At 37.1% G+C, this 18,861-nt stretch overlaps 1 protein-coding gene across 6 annotated transcripts in view; it reads right to left on the bottom strand.

Annotated features, from left to right (window-relative positions):
• The window catches only part of LOC129722579 (ADP-ribosylation factor 6), a 38,665-nt gene that overhangs the window by 17,197 nt on the left and 2,607 nt on the right, over positions 1 to 18,861 (bottom strand). For 2 of the 6 annotated variants that reach the window (XM_055676158.1, XM_055676160.1), the window contains exon 2: positions 18,238 to 18,517. The exons of 3 other annotated variants lie outside the window; for them this stretch is intronic. The gene's annotated coding sequence lies outside the window, so the exon portion shown is untranslated. Of the gene's footprint in view, positions 1 to 18,237; positions 18,569 to 18,861 lie in introns of all 6 variants that reach the window. One more of the 6 variants, XM_055676161.1, reaches the window with a different exon arrangement.

The raw sequence follows: 18,861 nt of genomic DNA, 5'->3' as shown, positions 1-18,861 counted from the left end.
ACGCTCGAAACGAAACCAGCACTTGATTTGTTTTTGTTCGTTCTCCTTTTGCGTTGGATTTCGAGATGGTTATCTTACACACATTCACATGCGTGTCGATATGTAGTGTAGTGAACGGTGTTTTGCAAATGCGTTTCAAATTGGTGAAAATTGCTGCGATGTTTCAAGTCAAGTAGTAGTCGAAAATTGCGAGACTTGAGATTTAAAAACAAATGTAAAAAACTCCATAGATTGTTGTATGATTCAAATGTTAACCTGATAGCCGAATTCAAAAAAAAAATCTGTAATTCATATTCGACTATCGGGTAGAAAAGCGAGAGTTAAATTGTACTAAGTTTATAGTTGCTACTAGAAATAATTTCATCACCAAATCCGATATATAGCTAAAGAGGAACAAATAGAAGCGCATACTTTCCCGCATCATTGCATTGCGTGAACGATTGACTGCGCATTAACGAGATCATCGATATATCTCAAACGGATCTTGTTTCGATTATACTATATTTATCCGCAAAAACTCAATCAATCGTATCGGCTTGTGCCATGGATATAGTCACTCACCACATTTTCGTATATAAATTTCATATACTAATTCACATTATACACTTTTTTTTTCTTCACAAATATTATACACTTTTGTCATAAATCATTTTTATTAGTGTTTGCTGTTTCAATATTTTGACTGAACGATATTACAGCTGATTGCTGTGATACCTTAAGGCATTCTTGCATGCGTGTTTGGTCTTCTTATAATATCTGCAGGATATTTTATTTACTAATTTTCCGTAACAATTTATTTTGAGTATTTTCACAAGCTTCCAAATATTTCATCGACAAAAAACTACCGTTACTAAACTTACTTGAACAATTTTGGCATCAAATTACTTTGAATTTACAAATCGAAAATTTCATGCTAATGTTGATTATAACGAATGTAACTTTTACATTAAACCTTCAATGTTTTAATAGAACTAAAAAGATTTATCAGTTACCCAAACGAGTCAAAATTAAAAAAAAAAAATGTATAGTTCTATCGAAACATGATATCTTCAAAAATTTTGCCTATGTAAAAAAATTAGATTTTCCTAAACAGAATTGCAAATTCCCAAACCCGAATCTTGCAGTTCAGCAATTGCAAGCAAAACTTTCAAAATATTAATAGCCTTCTCTTCGCCCACTTGAGCACTACGGCGTTTAATAAATTCCGGTTGTTGCCTCCCGGGAGCCTGAATTCTTTTGCTCGCTGCACACACTTGTGCACATACACAAAACCAGTACAAACATCGTACAACCCAACCGACGGCCACAGGATGATGAAAGGCGTAGATATAAAATCAAGCCGGTCCACTTTCGAGAAGATGAATCATTTCGTCTGGTGCTGTTGCTGATGCCACTACTGATGGGGCTCACGGCTCTCGAGATTGCCATAGGTTTGTACGTACAGACAATTATAACACCGCACACGAAGGCGATCATCATCATCATCATCATCATCATCAGCGCATCAGCATGAGACTCGAGAGCGCTGGTGCTAAGCAAAAATTCTCACGAACATCCTCCACTTGAACGCTTTATATTCAGCCACCAAGAGGTACCTTGCCGAATGGATAATCTTGTTGGGTAGGAAAGGTATGGTCACCACTTGTGGGCGAATGACCACTGTCGTCACAAGTTTTGCCATTCCTCGACGACAATTCTCCGTATGTGTTCTGCGCTTTGTAGAAAGTATTTCCCAATGCTGTTGTTTGTCCATGCGTAATGTTTTAATTTTAGCTGTTGAATCAGACATGAATATAACCCAACACCTTGAATCGAGCCAAAAATAAGGTTTTCCACCCTGCCGCTAATGATGGAGAAAATTGCATGCTGTGGCGTAACGCGGCATGGTATGCCAAGCCGATTGCGGGAAATTTTCAATTGTTTACTATGTATTTTACTCATCTGATTTTTGTTGTTGTCGGAATGCGTCTTAACCAAGAGTAGGCTTTCTTCGTGGTGTTATTATTTCGTGAGTGTACCGTTGCCAGCACCAGCCAGCCAACAGTCAATTTGCAGCAGCAAGGTGTAAAGTAGCCGTTTCGTTAAACTTTCGGGGTGAATCTCGGCGGCAGATGAGACTTTCAACAAATGCAGATTAGTGCGGGAAAGTTGGCGATGTTGTTTGTGTTAAGCTATATTAAGCTATGAACAAAACAATGGTGAGTTGTGAATGCAGACGTTTAGGTTATCGACGATTAAATGCTCTAGAAATGTATGCTTGGATTTCAGAGACACATTATCTTTTAGTTTTTAATATTACTCTGCTTCTTCTGAAACAATCGATATCACAACGTGTGCAGTAGCATCATCAGAATGAGAATGTAACATTCGTTGGGATTGTCAGAAAACCGCAGTCTAATGTTCGTATGAAACGAACTACACTCAATTGGGTTAGTGTGTAAGATAGTTGGTAAACAGTGAGGACAGTCCTACTTGTATTTTCCATAATCGATTTTGTGCGGTTTAATTTCAATCCTCTTCCGGGAGGTTACCTGCTGATCACAGGGATGACAGTATCATATGAATTCTGAAGTAGGGATTATTCTTGTTTTCGCTGGTTGTCATGACATCAAGGCAAAATACACTTTTTGCGATGATGATAAAACTAACATCCGCCTCAGAAACTTATTTTTAAATCAAAATCAAGCGACGTATTCAGTGTTGTTTTTATTATAATTTTGAAACTTAATGGTATTTGTTATTGCTGACGCAGACCATAAGACTACTTAGGTATCAAACCAAAAAAACACTGCCTTGGTGACTGATAGCACGTCACGATTTGTTAATAAATTTTTCGAATTGACATTCTAATTTAATCAGCATCGATAGGATGCTAATGTGCTGCTATCAAAAAGAGGTTACCCGCCAAACGAGACATATATGTTGCTGTTACTATGTTGTTTCGCTTTCACTTCTGATAAATTTCGCGCCAACTCGACAACTTTATAAAAAACATGAGCCTTTTTTGCTTATTTTGGAGATAATATAACTCACAAACAAGATTTACAAACAATTCAAAAACTATAGCACTCAGAAAAATGGTTTCATTTTCATAAAAATGTTATAAAAATTCAATATTTTGCACTAAAAAAAACTAGAAGCCATTCTTTAACAAAGTTCGATTCTATTTATAAAAATTTGTTCAATAAATAACGTATAAATAAATTAATGAGGCTCTCTCACTCAACTCTCTCGAGCGTGTTTGTTACGCTCAGAGAGACGTGAGAGTATGCATATGAAAGCTCTCTGTTTTTCTTATATCAGTATACTTTGTTTTGTTTATACATGCTCAGTTCTGTTCAAAATGGCGTCGAAACAAGGGGCCTTGTGCAAGCGAATTGTACGGTTCTAACTGAACTGCACGAAAATTTTGACAAAAAGTTCACGGTAAACCATTTCAAAAGCGAAAATCTCAGTTTCGACTGTGTATATTTTCCTGCAAACCTTAACAACAATACGCCCAGTGGAAGAGCAATGGACAACAATGGACTTCATTCTTCTTGTCAAAATCATGATTTCAGTCCACTGGTTTGGATATCAATCAAGACATTTACAAACTAATGTTTGAAAAGCAGCAAGTGGCCTACAATAACGTATGTATTTAAAAATTAATAATATTGAGTTTGATAATTTTGGGGAGGTAATTATGTTAGCTTACTTGCAAAAAAAATTCCACGATCTTGCGTGCGGCCTTCCGTCAGTTAACCGAAACATTCGCCATGGTGAACGAAAACATGCGTGTAGGGTATGTTTTGCCTTTCTCCTAGAAAGGTATAGCAATCACTGGAAAAACCAAAGGTATAAAAGTGGTCCCAATGGCCGAATGTCATATACCAACCGACCCCTTTTGACGAATTGAGCATTTTCTGTATGTATGTATGTATGTGTGTATGTGTGTATGTGTGTGTATGTGCAACTTATTTTTCTCACTCACTTTTCTCAGAGATGGCTGGACCGATTTTCATAAAATTAATTGCAAATGAAAGGTCTAGTTGCGCCATAGGTTGCTATTGAATTTCATTGTAATCGGATTTTTAGTTTAGAGGTTATGTATCAAAATGTAAAAATCACCAAACATCAATATCTCAGAAACCACACAACCGATTTCGATAAAACTGGTTTCAAATGATCGGGCTGTCATCAGAACCCTTAACTTTTAAATTTCGTAATGATTGAACATATGGTTCAAAAGTTATGTAAAGAAAAGTTATCCTGAGGTTGTTTAAACTCACTCATTTTTCTCAGAGATGGCTGAACCGATTTTCACAAAATTAGTGTCAAATGAAAGGTCTAGTTGCCCCCTAGGTTGCTATTGAATTTCATTGTAATCGGATTGTAACTTTGTCCGTTGTTCATAGAAATGTGAAATCACACAATGAAAGTAAACATTGACTTTCTCCTAACGATCACTGGCTAATTAAAAGGTAGAAAAGTGATCCAAATGGCCGAATGTCATATACTACTCGACTCAGTTCGACGAATCGAGCATTTTCTGCATGTATGCATGTATAGGTGTATATGGTGTGTGTGTGTGTGTGTGTGTGTGTGTGTGAGTGTGGGTGTGTACGTGTGTATGTGCACCTTTTTGACTTTCTCCTAGAAAGGTATAGCAATCACTGAAAAAACTAAAGGTATTAAAGTACTCCAGAGGGCCGAATGTCGTATATCACTCGACTTAGTTCGACGAGCTGAGCATTTTCTGTATGTATGTATGTATATGTGTATGTGTGTGTGCGTGTGTGTGTGTGTGTGTGCATGTGCAACTTTTTTCTCACTCACTTTTCTCAGAGATGGCTGAACCGATTTCCGTGAAATTAATTGCAAATGAGAGCTGTAGTTACCCCATAGGTTGCTACTGAATTTCATTGTAATCGGACTTTTGGTTTCGAGGTTATGTATCAAAATGTAAAAATCACGAAACATCAATATCTCAGAAACTACACAACCGATTTTAACAAAACTGGTGCCAAATGAACGGCCTGTCTAAAAAATCCTTAACTAGTGATTTAACATGTAGTTCATAATTATGTATAAAAGAAGGAAATCACGTTTTGAAAAGAAACGTATTCCAAAGACTGCTTGAGCTCACTCAATTTTTGCTTTTCTCCTAGAAAGGCATAGCAATTACTGCAAAAACTAAAGGTATAAAAGTGCTCAAAAGGGCCGAATGTCGTATACTGCCGTTCTACGCATATTTGTCCCATGTTCCAAATCATGCAAACGAGAAAAACGATGTTAAAGTTTTACAATACGCATTGCGTCAATGTAACAAATGCAATTACGGGTCTCTAACCAGTTTTACCTTGCGATAGACTGTTTTTAATATATCTAGTTGAAGGTTTTCAAATTTAACACTCTTTTCCATAAAAATACCCACTGGGACAATAATGCCAAGAAATTTGCCTTCCAATAGGTGATTTCTGCGCATATCAGTCCCACCACGTGCATTCGATGTTTCCCAATACAAAGTTCGTACTGGGGATAAAAGGCGAGATGAAGGTTAGGTTAATTGAGTAAGTATCAAATGACTTACCATTACAAAGGGGAATTGTTTTTTTTTTTTAGATTGCACATTACTGTCATATTTGAACGTTGTTGGGCTTTCACCGTTTTGGCTACACACAAAAGACAGTTCTTACAACTTCCATTTAGTATGAATCTCATGCGTTTATCTTGTTATATGCTCGAAAAGGAGGTTTAGGTATCCCTAACAAAGATATGAACGTACTACATTTAAATAATCAAGCAAAGTGATTTTCGGTACCGAATTTTTGAAACCCGTAATGTAGCCAAACGTTGTTAGGTGAGGTCTTTAGTGCTCTGAAGGACTTCCCAAGTTGTAAATATGGGAATTAGTGGTTAGTGGGATGAATTAAAAGAGAAAAAATCTAGTGGGACAAATATGTGTAGAAAATCATCGGTGGGACAAACAGACTTGGTATGGTTTTTCAAGATTTTCGGAACAAACAATGTTATTTTCAAAAGTTTTTCAAAAATATACATGAAAATAGATTCATTGGTGATAAAAAACAAAAATCGATCAAAAGTAACATGGGACAACTATGCGTAGAACGGCAGTATATCACTCGACTCAGTTCGACGAGCTAAGTATTTTCTGTATGTGTGCGTATGTGTGTGTGTGTGTGTGTGTGTGTGTGTGTGTGTGTGTAACGCTCTCTCAATCTCACTCGATTTTGTCAGAGATGGCTGAACCGATTTCAATGAAGTTATGGAAAGAAACGTGTTCTGAAGACTATTTGATATCACTCAAACTTCATTATCTTAGAAACTACACAACCGATTTGAACAATATTGATATCAGATGAACGGGCTATTAAGGGTTAACTGATGAATTATGATTGAACACGTGGTTTCAAAGTTTGGCTGCCCTGTACGTCCCTTTTCATTTGATTGTAATCACATAAGCTACCGTTATGTATTAAATTGTTAAAACAACGAAAGTCTATTATCTCAAGTACACGCAAAAGTTGAATGGTGCGAAACCAGTACAAAATTGTGCGTTTTCAGCGCAAAAGTTGATGTAATTTGGAACCAGTACAATGATTGCGTGTTGGGCATAACGCAATTACTGCTCTAGCGTTTTTTCAATGTATTTGGCAGCTCCTAACTACTACACTTAAACAGTTTCAACTGGTATCAAGCAGCATTGCAAAGCGAGCGAGAAGCAAAACCTTTCTCCTCCTTTCTGCTTGAGAACGAGACATATGCTACGCTTCTCAAGTCTTTTGCACACACGCTTTCGAGATACTCTTTCTTCTTCATGCATTCCCCGCAGCAAGCACGCACCCCCAGTATGAGTGACACTAACAACACTAGTATCAAGTATGTACAGCACGGGTATCTTGCTCATTTCGTAAAGCGACGAGACACGAGACCTTGCGCGTCGCAATACGAACCGAAAGAAAAGCGAAAGAGCAACCAGCAAATTGTATATGACGTGTCTAGTCTTGTCGCACCCGCACGTACATGGGAATTCTACGAGCGAGAGAGAAATTTCTCTCGTCGCTTGAGAAAAAAGCTGCACAGGATGAGAAATAATAATTATTCACAATTTAAAAGTGTTGCCATAAAAAATCAGCAACGCTTATGTGGCTTTGTGGAATGGAGGGTTTTCGGTGAAGCTACCGTTGATTACAAAATGTTGTGAACAGAATTTTGTTTCGTTATTTTTTTGCAAATCATTTAATGGTACTTTCAAATGACCAAATCCATCGAGATTAATGGATCGAGCATTATAGCTATATAAATCTAGTGAGTTCACAAGTTGTTGTTCGCTGCTTGCACTGCTCCATGAGTAGCAGTCACTAATACACTCGACGTGAGAAATATAGTGTCGATATATGATACATATTCTGATTTCAATCTGTGTCAATGTATTCGCAGTACAACTGTTGCGTTATCCTTTTCACACATTTTTTGTGCGATTTTAGTGCAAAATTTGTGCGAATCGGGAAGACACAATGCTTGTACAAGACTTGAACTTTTGCGTGTATTACACGACTTATTTGAACATAACTAGTGTAGTACAAACGAGTCATCCCTCAAATTTACAAATAACAAACTTCATAACAATTTGATATGTGGTTCAAAAGTTTTGGAAAAAAAAGAAATTCAAAGACTATTCAAAACCATACCTGCTTTGATCAATGTATATGGCCTCAACATTATTTAAATGTGGTATCGTACTATTTGAACGTTCCCGGTATCGCTCGTGATTAAATTGTTCGAAGTTAAGAGTCATTTCTTTTATTTCGCTATTTCTTAAGCACTAATATTACTTACTTCTGTTCGAGCGTCTTGATAGAAAAACTTCACTACACTTTCACTTTTTTATTATTATTAAAAAAAGTAAAAGTGTACTAACATTACGTCAAATTTCATATTTTATACTTCAATTACAACATTATATTTTAGAACCCAAGGAGTTAATATACTTTTATTGGATTTAAGCATTCATGTAAATCTATTTTTACAAATAATATGTTTGAATGAGAAAGGCTGAGTCTGACCGCTAGGTGGATTAATTTAGGTTTTTTAATTCTCTCTTCGTTTTATTTATCAATTCCTTTTCAGTTTACGCGACAAAATTGTTGAAGTAGGTCTTACGCTTCAGGCTTGCCCAGAAATCCTCGTTGGGACGCAACTCGGGGACGTTCACCAACTTGGGTACCACATCGATTTTTAGCCGCTCCATCTCCTCAAACGATCGCTTCGAAAGGTAAGCCAACGCCAGATCCGGACAAAACACCGCGTCTTCGACCTTATGGTATTTCCTGATACGACGCAGCTTCTGGCAGGCCACTCGTGATATAAATTTCCCCGTTCACGGCCAGTCCGGAGCGAAAGAAAAGCCACTTCACCTTGGTACTTACTTACCTTGTAGTGGAAGTAAAATACAAAGTGCCCTGCCAGTCGTTGCCTTACAGGGTGAGAGAGGTCTCGTCGTCCATCACCACCACCACGTCGTGATTTGCCGGGAAAATCGATTTGACCTGCCGATGCGTCATTGCCTGCAGCTCTAGACTAATGAACGGGACTGCTGCTTCCTGGCATGTATGTCTATGTTCTCCAGGCACTTTTTCGCCGTATGGCCGGTTGCACCGACCTTTTGGCCAAGCTCAAGCAGCGATGTAGCTACTTTTCCCAAGGTCTCCCTCTTCAGAATCCTTTAGAGCTTCTTGTCGCTCAGGGTCGTCGGCCGTCCGGAACCGGGCTTTCTGATTGTTGTCCAATAGTGCCAAGATGTTGTAGATGATGAGATCATGATTTTACTCGTCGCTGGAAGGTGACAAGCAAAAAAAGGTCTCCACTCTGTGTTCACGTCTGACTCAGGACTAGAGGGGCCCCTCGTGTCGAAAGGCCCGGGGCATTTGTCCCCTTTGCCACCCCCAGATCCGTGCCTGCAAAAACCGCTCTACACTGCTTAGTAACGAGGATCGAGAAAACACTAAGATAAAAAGAGACAGCGTTCTGCGCTTTTCTTGGTATTGGGAGAGCTTTCGATAACACGTCCTTCTATCTTTTTACGCGGTTCTTCAAAATAGATGAGTCGACTATACCACAATGAGCTAGATCCAACCAATGCTTCCGAGCAGGAGAATCATAGCTGCATCGGGAGTTTCGTCTGTCACAGTAGAGGCAATGAAAGAGTCTCCTCAGAGAGAAGTTCTCTCTCCCCTGCTATGGTCACTAGTGGCAGTCGTTCTTCTTAACAGGCTATCGCAGCTTGGCTACGAAGTCATTGGTTGTGCTAATGACGTAGTTCTTATTGTTTGAGGAAAATGTGATACAATTCTTTCTAGTCGCATGGCTCGTAACACCACTTCTCAATGGTGCTCTGAAGGGCTGAACATTAATCCCACTGAAACTGCCATTATACCCTTTACCAAGCGAAGATCGCATTCAATCACTCCTCCGATACTGAACGGGGTTAGACTGAATTTCAGCAACGAAACCAAATACACTAAAGTCGCTTTTTACGCGGGGGATACGTGCCGCGTAAAAAAAACCGCGTAAAAAAACCGCGTAAATTCCGGAATCCGCGTAAAAAACCGTAAATTCCGGAATCAACGTAAAAAAAACCGCGTATATTCCGGAATCCGCGTAAAAAAAAACGCGTAAATTACGGAATCCGCGTAAAAAAACCGCGTAAATTCCGGAATCCGCGTAAAAAAACCGCGTAAATTCCGGAATCCGCGTAAAAAACCATCGTTGATTTTGCATTCCGAGTGAAGGGAAACCGAAATCTGAGCAAAAAAAAATACCGCGTAAATTCCGGAATCCGCGTAAAACCAACCGCGTAAATTCCGGAAACCGCGTAAAAAGCGACCTTGGTGTACCTTGGAATCATTCTGAATAAAGAGCTGAACTGAGCTGCTCAACTGGACTACGCCAACATGAAGGCGACTTCAGCAATCTGGGCTTGCAGTACACTGTTCGGCAAAACCTGGGGGCTAAGACCACAGTCAGCGCTCTGGTCTTATATCACTATTGCTCGGTCACGTATGACCTACGCAGCCCTCTTGGTGGCCTAAGGTAAATGAAACGACAGCTCGGACGAAACCTAACAGATTTACTACAGCCTCACACCTTTATTTTTGCAAATATCTTGTCCGTTGCGTATACGCTTTTAGATCGCTTACATTTAAAAACTCTTGACTGAATACTTCAAAACAGCGCTAGACTAATTAGCGTCTCAGCGCGATATAATAAATCTAAACAGAAATTTCCCCGAAATATTTAAAAGCCCATCCAAACATTCGGAACCATAAACTTGACCATGTGTTCAATCACGTACAAAACCCCCAAGCGAACACAGACCAATATTTGATTCAATTAGCCGAAACCATTATCGGTTCCATTCACCCGGTCAAACTCCACCACCGTGCGGGGCACACCAGGAGCAAAAAGACACAACATCAAGCACATACACACACAACCACACTCGAAAATCAATGATCCCAGACTGTGCCGCGTAGCGGAGTGAGAGTTGCCGCTGATCGGCTAAACTTATGTGCGCACAGCCAAAATGCAAGAGTTCACTTTCATGCAATAGTCTTTAATGAGACCTTTCTCCGCTGCGCGTGTCGCGGCATCGCTTCCCGAGCGCTCTGTACGAGGCGGCTCAAGTGGCCGACAATAATTACCATTCGGGCGAAATTATGAATATGGTAACAGCACATTTTTGTGTTTCACTCTCACCAACAGGTTCAACGCGATCGTCTACTGCGCTGCTCCTTCGCGGAGTGCTGGGCTGTGCTACCAGCGAACATCGCGGCCACCCGAACACCGGGCGGATAAATCTGGGACGTTTCTTTCTGCTCGTTGTTTATGTTGATTACTCATAACTTTCCATTTCGAATTCCAACATTTTGCTGTAGTGAACCGCCGGTGTAAACAAGAAAAATTAAACTTTCGCATACCTCCGGGCGGAATGAATTTAGTGTGCCCTTTTGGGAGCCGACCTATCGTCAAGTTATGTTGATATTACATTATTTACTTCGAAACTCTGCTTTAGTTCCAAATTTATCTTTCTATCACGTCCAAGAACGTGGCCTTTCATGCAGGAACCATAACTCGTAACGAGTGGTGACATCAAAAAACAGTAAACATCATTTCTCTAGAAAAATTATTATCAACAACTATGGAGCAATATCACTGGCGGAATGGAAAGGGTTGAATTATCATTTCCGTGCACAAACAATAAATCCTCGAAAACAATAGAAACATTTCAGCACGCTGCGTGGGCTGAAGCACAGTCAAACAAAGGCATCTGCTTGAAGCAGGAATTTTTCGATGAGAACAACTAAATGCCGTAAAGCGAAAAGAGGAACTTGATACCCACAGCCAAGATCCAACCGGCAGTGAAAATGGTAACACCATGAGAGTCTTGAAATATGAAACAAGGTAAAAAAGCACTGCTACAAGCCCGTCGAGAGGCGCGAAAAGGGGTCACACACATACCGATACCAGCTTACTCTCCCAGTACGGACCCCTAGAGCTGCCGAGCGAGCAATTTGTATTGCAGCTCCGGCTGCCATCGGAAGGAACACGACGGCGGCGCTGGCTGGATCGAGACAGTTATACCGCTAGTTTTGATTTAATTATCTGTCGTTTACCCATTTTTGGATTCTTGGCTGCTCGGGTATCGTTTTCAAATGCGAACCAGTGTGCATGAGGATGCCGAAATTAATTCCAACGATTCAACCGGAAATCTTCGATCAGATGCAGCGGACATGCGCCACAGTTATGCGTTTAGTTTTTTTTAATATGATGTATGATTTCATACTTTATTTATAAGTCAACTGGAAACGAATGTTCGTAAAAGAATCCATTAAAAGGAAACAAAACTTGTTTTTTTTATTTAATCAATGCAAGCTCTTAAATAGGGAACCTGACAAAATATTGAAAAAACTAAAAGATAAAAGAATGAACGTGATTTCTGTAGGTATTTCGGATTTGAGTTCTGCTTAACATAGCTTAACTCAAGGAAATCAGTTTGATACTTGCTGCTAGTAAAAAGCCAGAAATGCTCTGCATCATCCACAAGTATCATAGGAAAAACGATAATAATCCTACCTCATGCCCCTGCATAGGTTCAAACTAGACGATTTATCTGCATAAGATATTTCTGAAAAAATGCAATGAAACCAGTTGGCAAACAAATAACAAATAACGTACTGGTTGAAAATTTCAGACATAATAACCCCTCGAGAGAATACTAATAATTTGAGAATATGGAATACGATTTGCCATCCAAAGCTCATCCGGAACGTTTCTAATCCGAAAATTATCTGGACTTGATCAGGAAGTGAACCTGATTGGTTCTAGATTCGATCTAAAACTACAAGGAATATCATATTCTTTAAAACTGAAAATACAAAGTCAGCAGAACAAAAAGTTTAAAGCTTGAAAGATAAGTCAAAGTGCCCATTCGATGCTCATTAAACACCAAATTTATTGCTCCGTCATCTCTTTGAAAAATGCTCGTTCTTATAGCTAAGAATAATAGCTAGCAGAACAATATACGAAAATAGTATTTTTAGTTAATCAACAGTTCTATAACAAACAAAATAATACTTCAATTCTCAATAAATACTGGTTTTCATGATAATTCAATAGATTTTTATTTATTTATTTATTTATTTATTTTTTCGAAAATATAATTATACGTGCATAGCTTTGATTTTATTATATTTTACTCTGAAACTTCAAAACAGGTTTCGAGCAGCTAGAAAACGGTGTTTCAACCACAAGGATGAAAACTGAAATGCGTAAAATAGAGGGTCAGTAACTCTTTGAACGCAAGACGTTTCCGTGGTTATACTCATCGTATTGAAAATAGTGTTAAAGCCTAAGTCATTCTGGAAATACATCAACAATCGGAAATCAACAAAAGGGATACCTCTGAACATCCGTTAGCAGGGAATAAGTGCCTAGTAACCTTTTGACGTATTATATACCTATCAGAAGTGCCTCAAGGCAGTATTCTGGGCCCTCTGTTATTCATACTGTTTATAAACGATCTCTGTACAAAACTGGAATCACCAAAATAATTGTACGCTGATGACTTTCAACTTTACCGTGAAGTCACAACGGAGGTGGAGTGTTGTGCCCTTCAAATGGATATTGATATGCTTCTGGAATGGTGTGGCTTAAATGGAATGGATACCAATGTGAACAAATACTGTGGTGCTTATTACGGGAGTCACTTCACGGTGGAATCAGAGTGAAGTAAATACAGCCCTATTACGGGACTCACGTAAATGAGAAAAACGTCGCAAAGTGACATCTGCCGTGAAATCTGGGTTATTATGAGTGTCATATCACTAAAGTGAAAACGGAAAAAGCGACGTTTCGCGTGGAATTATTTCACGATCATTTTGAACGGTGAAATGATTCCACGAAGAAGGGGAAGGTTTTAAAGTCGATTGATTTGTGATCTCAGGATAAATATTGGAGTTATGCTTCAGTAACGAAACGAATTAGAATTGAATCCGTGCCTCAAAGTGGTCAAAGTTTCAACTTTTTAACTGATAAAAAAAAGTGCGTAGTTCATGAAATTTTCAATACCGAAAAACAAATTTTTTTGATGCCAAAAGTCTTAGAAACGCACAAAACGGCAAGATCTGGTGGTATCTGTAAAAATGGAAATAATCGACTTTCTGGGACATAGAAATTTTTGAGCTGGGAAACATTCTCATTTTACTTGTCCTATTCTCAATTTCACTTCAGTGTCAATCTCACTTCACAGAGGTAATTTTTGTCACCTCACTTGAGGTGGTATCAGGAATAGGTCTGAAATAGTGAAGTGAGCTTGAGAGTGAAATATATTTTACCGTGAAGTGACTCCCGTAATAAGTACCTGTGTGATTTCGTTCAGCCCTTCGCGTGCACCGATTGCCTTCGAGTACAAAATGTCACAGAAAACTGACAAGTTTGATACGTACAAACACTGTGAACGATTCAGGAGTTCTTGTCGACAGTAAATTTTGATTCAAGGAGCACATTGATGCACAGTGGTACGAGAGCTCAAAATTGTGAGCTTTTTTCATTTACTCTACAAATACTGGTTTTATAGTAAACTTTGTAGAAAACAAAAAAAGTTGAAAACATATAATTTTTTGATGTCCCTAAAGCTGTCAGCAGAACAAATAGTTTATAGCATGAAAATTTGAGCCTTTGCGAACCAGAGTTGTCTATGTGCCATCAAGCAAATTGTTCAGGAGGAGCAATTTTCGAAAAATCTCTGAACAAAATTCTGTTCAACGGATTCTTTCAAACAAAATGTTCTAATATAAAGGTTATGAAGTGGTTTAACATTGGGATACATAAAATTAACAGTTTCTTTGCGAAGTCGGTGATTTAATCGCACCAATGTACATAGACCACTCTGACTTCATATATACATATATTCCTGGAATCCTCGAATCGTTTCGGAACAGATCTATCAGGTCTATGTACACAAACCCGGTTAATGACAAAGAAAATGACGGTAAATCGTATAAAATGGCTAGTGTCACATGTTATATGATACATATATCATGTCACATGTAAGATATCACTTGTTACATTACATTACATGTTACATTTTTCGTGTTACATTGCGTGTAACATGTTACATATCACGTGTAACATGTACAAAACAAGTGGCATGTTCCTTATCACATGTAATATGCTACATGTTACGTGTTACATGATAGTATTACATCGATTTATGTACATAGACCACTCTGTTCCGAAATAAAACGGCCATTCTGTTTCGGACGAATTTTCAACACGGAATAAATCAGCTTTAAAATTCGATTTTCCGAAATTTTCATAATCTCCCAACTTCAGCTTCTTGAGTAGATGCGGTTTATGTAAAAAACTCATTTTCGAAAAAAATGGTCTTTAGACCACTCTGTTCCGCAACGGCTCATTTATTGCTCACTCGTCATTTTATGGAATATGCTCTGTTCTGCTAGTTTAAGAAAATTAGGCCAACAAACAATTCTAAAATAGTCAAAATAATTCAATGCTTTAAAAAAAAAAACAAATTTTAATGATTTGAAAAAAAAAATTAAAATAATACTATCCAGCAAACTATTTTCCATGATACATAAAGTCAATTGAATGATTCCATACGCAGTTTTGATAAATTAAGTGCATTTTTCATTTTTTTTAAATATTGTTAACCTTAAAGAACAATAGGCAAAACCCGCATTCCCAACCAATAAACTAAATGCTCTTGAAAAAAATCAGATTTTCATGATAATTTTATTCAGTAAAAAAACATGAATGCATTATCCAAGCATAGAATAATCTTCCTTTCAATTTTTAACTACTATTTAAAAAAATGGTCAAAATTATTTAAAGCTCTTGAAAAAAAATAAACAGATTTTCATGATAGTCTTATTGATTTAAATAGAATTGGCAATATTATGAACCAAGCATAGATTGTATTTTTTCAATTTTCTTTTTTTATATATAGATGAAAAAAAAGGCTACACAAATAGTTTCGATAAATTATGATTATTTTTCTTGAAACTTTAGCTCTTTAAAAAAACTGATTTTCATGATAATTTAATTGATTTAGAAAACGAAAATTCAAATATATTTATGCATGCATATCTTTATGTTATTCAAATATTTTCCTCTTAAACCGATCAGAAACCTTTAGATATGTTGAATGCTTCCATACGCAGATAGTTTCGATAAATGCACCTATTACTCCTTTTTTTCTCAAAAATATTGTTCTGATAGCTTAGGATAAAAGTTAGCAGAACTATGATCAAAAACAGCATTTTCAAGCAATACAGGTCGGACTCGATTATCCGAAGACTCGATTATCCGGAGACTCGATTATCCGGAATTCGATTATCCGGAATTTTAGACTTGATTATCAGGAATTTCATTTTTTGGTGTCCGTTTACAATTTTCATTCGGAAATTTTGCCTTTACCATCCCTTCTGGCATATTTGTTACCATTCAAGTCACTTCCGGCAAGTTTGGGACATGCTCGAATTGAGTGAAAATAATCAATGTCCAATTTATTTTTTTTTTGCTTCTTAAGATTTCACCCCCTTTCGCCTCATAAGTAACTTCTGGTTACGCCACTGCATCATACAAGTTAACATAAAGAAAAGAAATATTCATTTTCTGTTCGTTAATCGCAAAATTTCAGTATTTTTTGTGTGATTCGATTATCCGGAATGAAAAAATTTTTGATGTTCCGGATAATCGAGTCCGACCTGTATATGGAAGAAAATATGGAATGACCAAAAAAATTTAATGCTCATTAAATGCTCGTGAAAAATTCTGATTTTCATGCTAATTTAAATGATTTTGAGAAATTTTTCGAAAATATAATTAAATATGCAAAGCTTTGATGTTATGAAATATTTTCATCTAAATACGATTTTTATAAAATTAGATGTCAATTCTCCAAGACACTTCAATTTATTTAGACGATCAATCGTCTCACCATGATTTGCAATGTTTACGTCTGGTCTGGAGTTAGCTGAAAGTAAGATCAAGTACTGTGTTTTACTAATATTCAATTAAGGTTCTTTGAATTATAACCAATTCACCACGTAATGTAAATCATGATGCAAAAGTGTAACAAAATTGTTTGGATAATTTGCATCTACGAACAGCACAGTGTAATCGGCAAATAAATTTGGATCGCAAAACCGTTAAACTGCTTCATGTCATCAATATAAAATATGCACAAAATGGGCCCAAAAACACTTCCTTGCGGTACACCAAGTGTATCAGCAATGGAATCCGATTCATCAACCAATAAATAACACTGTGCTACAGCGATTTAGAACTTCTAAAGTGACCTAGTGTAGGTTGTAGGCCTTGTTGAGTGTAACACTCGCTCATACCAGAAATTGTCAAACACGCCTAAAATTATGATCAAAATACCGTTTTTTTTTGGACTTCAGCGCATATTTTTTTAACTCGGTTATTTCTCAACCGATTTCCAATGTTTTAGAAGAGAGAAAAATAGAACTTTCAAAATATATACAGGTATGTATTAATTCCACCAAAACATGTTTAAGTTTAATTCCAATGGTTTTTCAAGCATTTTTTCTCAACTTAACTTAAAATTTGCCACTTGTTTTTGTAGGAAAAATACTACAAATACACAGCATTTTGAAAGTATAATCAATAACAAATCTATCTAAATCTATTAGCTGAGTTATATGTTTTTTAAGTAACACAGAATTTTTGGCTTCTATCGCACAATTATTTCACGGTGCTAAAAATGGAAGGTTGTAGTTCTAGTCGAGTTACTTCAGAAGTTTTTGATGTTTTCATCACATGTAAAATGTCAATATCTCTGCTCCCCGATAAAGCATCAAGCAACATTTTTTATGGAAATTTTCGTCATGAACCCCGCTTTCCAGTAAAAATTTTAGTTCCTGACTGAAATTGTTTTTGTATGTGTATTGAAGTTTTATTTTAAAATTATTGGACAAATTCACATTTTTGCTATGTTTAATTGGTTCAACGAGTTAAATAACTGAATGCGACGCTGAACCAAACCATGTAAACTTTTCAAAATTAACCCTACAAAAATAAAAAATATATGGCAAATGTGGGAATCGAACGGAATTGCAAAAAGTGCAAAAAAGTGGTTTTGTAGCTTAAAAACATCATTTTTTTATAAATTACATTTGGGCAACTTGAAAACAATTTTTTTTTAAAGTCGGTATGTTCTACAATAATACTATAAATAACATTATCCTTCAATTTAGGGTTGAGCACCTTGACTTTTGCGACATCCTTTTTTTTGGGACAGCCTAATGTATTTGGTCTTCAAACTTTTTTTCCTTGATACGTAAGTAGAGTTTACTCTACTCTTTGATCTTTTTCGAAATATTTTAGCAGACATGGATAACAAAATTTTGCAGTTTTTTTTACCTGCCACGTATCTCTCACGCAAAAATCGATTTTAATAAAATTTATTCAAATTCACGAACATCAACTTTGAATAATTTTTCAGCAACCCATACAATAATTTATATTTTGCTCCGTTTTTTCAATGTGGCCCCTTAATAATGACTAAAATATTGTAGATTCGACCTTGACTTTGTTTTGCGAAAGCATGATTGCAAGATTTAACGAAAATATATTGAGATATAAAAATTGATAGCACAGTAAAATATCAGCGAAACATATACTCACGATCTAGATAGATAAGAAAGCTATATTTATCCACTAAGTATCTAACGATTCAGGAGAGGAATGCAAACACGCTTGTAGTCTCCAGCTCGGCCGCACTTTTGCCGCACACTTTAATCAATACAATCGAGTTTTCGTAGAGCGCCTGGCATGAAATCGACTCTGCTCTAATATTCGATCCGTTGACAAATATTTATTCAACGCATAGCCATGTCATCGCCAATCCATCGGCACGGATACAGGCGTCATTCGGCGTGAATGGTTGTAAAAACAATAGGCTTTCCTGTCAGAAACACAACGAGGAAGTGTCAAAACGAGTGACACTTTTTGTCGGCTGATGATCTCGTAAATCCGATGAATTAGAACAACACCAACAACACGATGATGTCCCAAGTATGATGACAGTTCTGTAAGGTATGCTACATTTTTGTCTATCCACGCACACAAACAAATCTCGTTATGAAAAATTTCGCGTTTTGTATGGAATTCAGAACATTTTTGGAAATTTCTCGTTTTATGTTGTTTTATATCTGATTTTTTTGGTTGGAGTGTGAAACCCCAGTTGAAACACACTAGAAATTGATATTAATTTAGATATAGTGTGAAAAATTGCGACAATATGTCGAA

This window comes from Wyeomyia smithii, chromosome 2, assembly GCF_029784165.1.
Source record: "Wyeomyia smithii strain HCP4-BCI-WySm-NY-G18 chromosome 2, ASM2978416v1, whole genome shotgun sequence".
Taxonomy (NCBI): domain Eukaryota; kingdom Metazoa; phylum Arthropoda; class Insecta; order Diptera; family Culicidae; genus Wyeomyia; species Wyeomyia smithii.
This window is presented reverse-complemented; position numbering and strand designations above follow the sequence as displayed.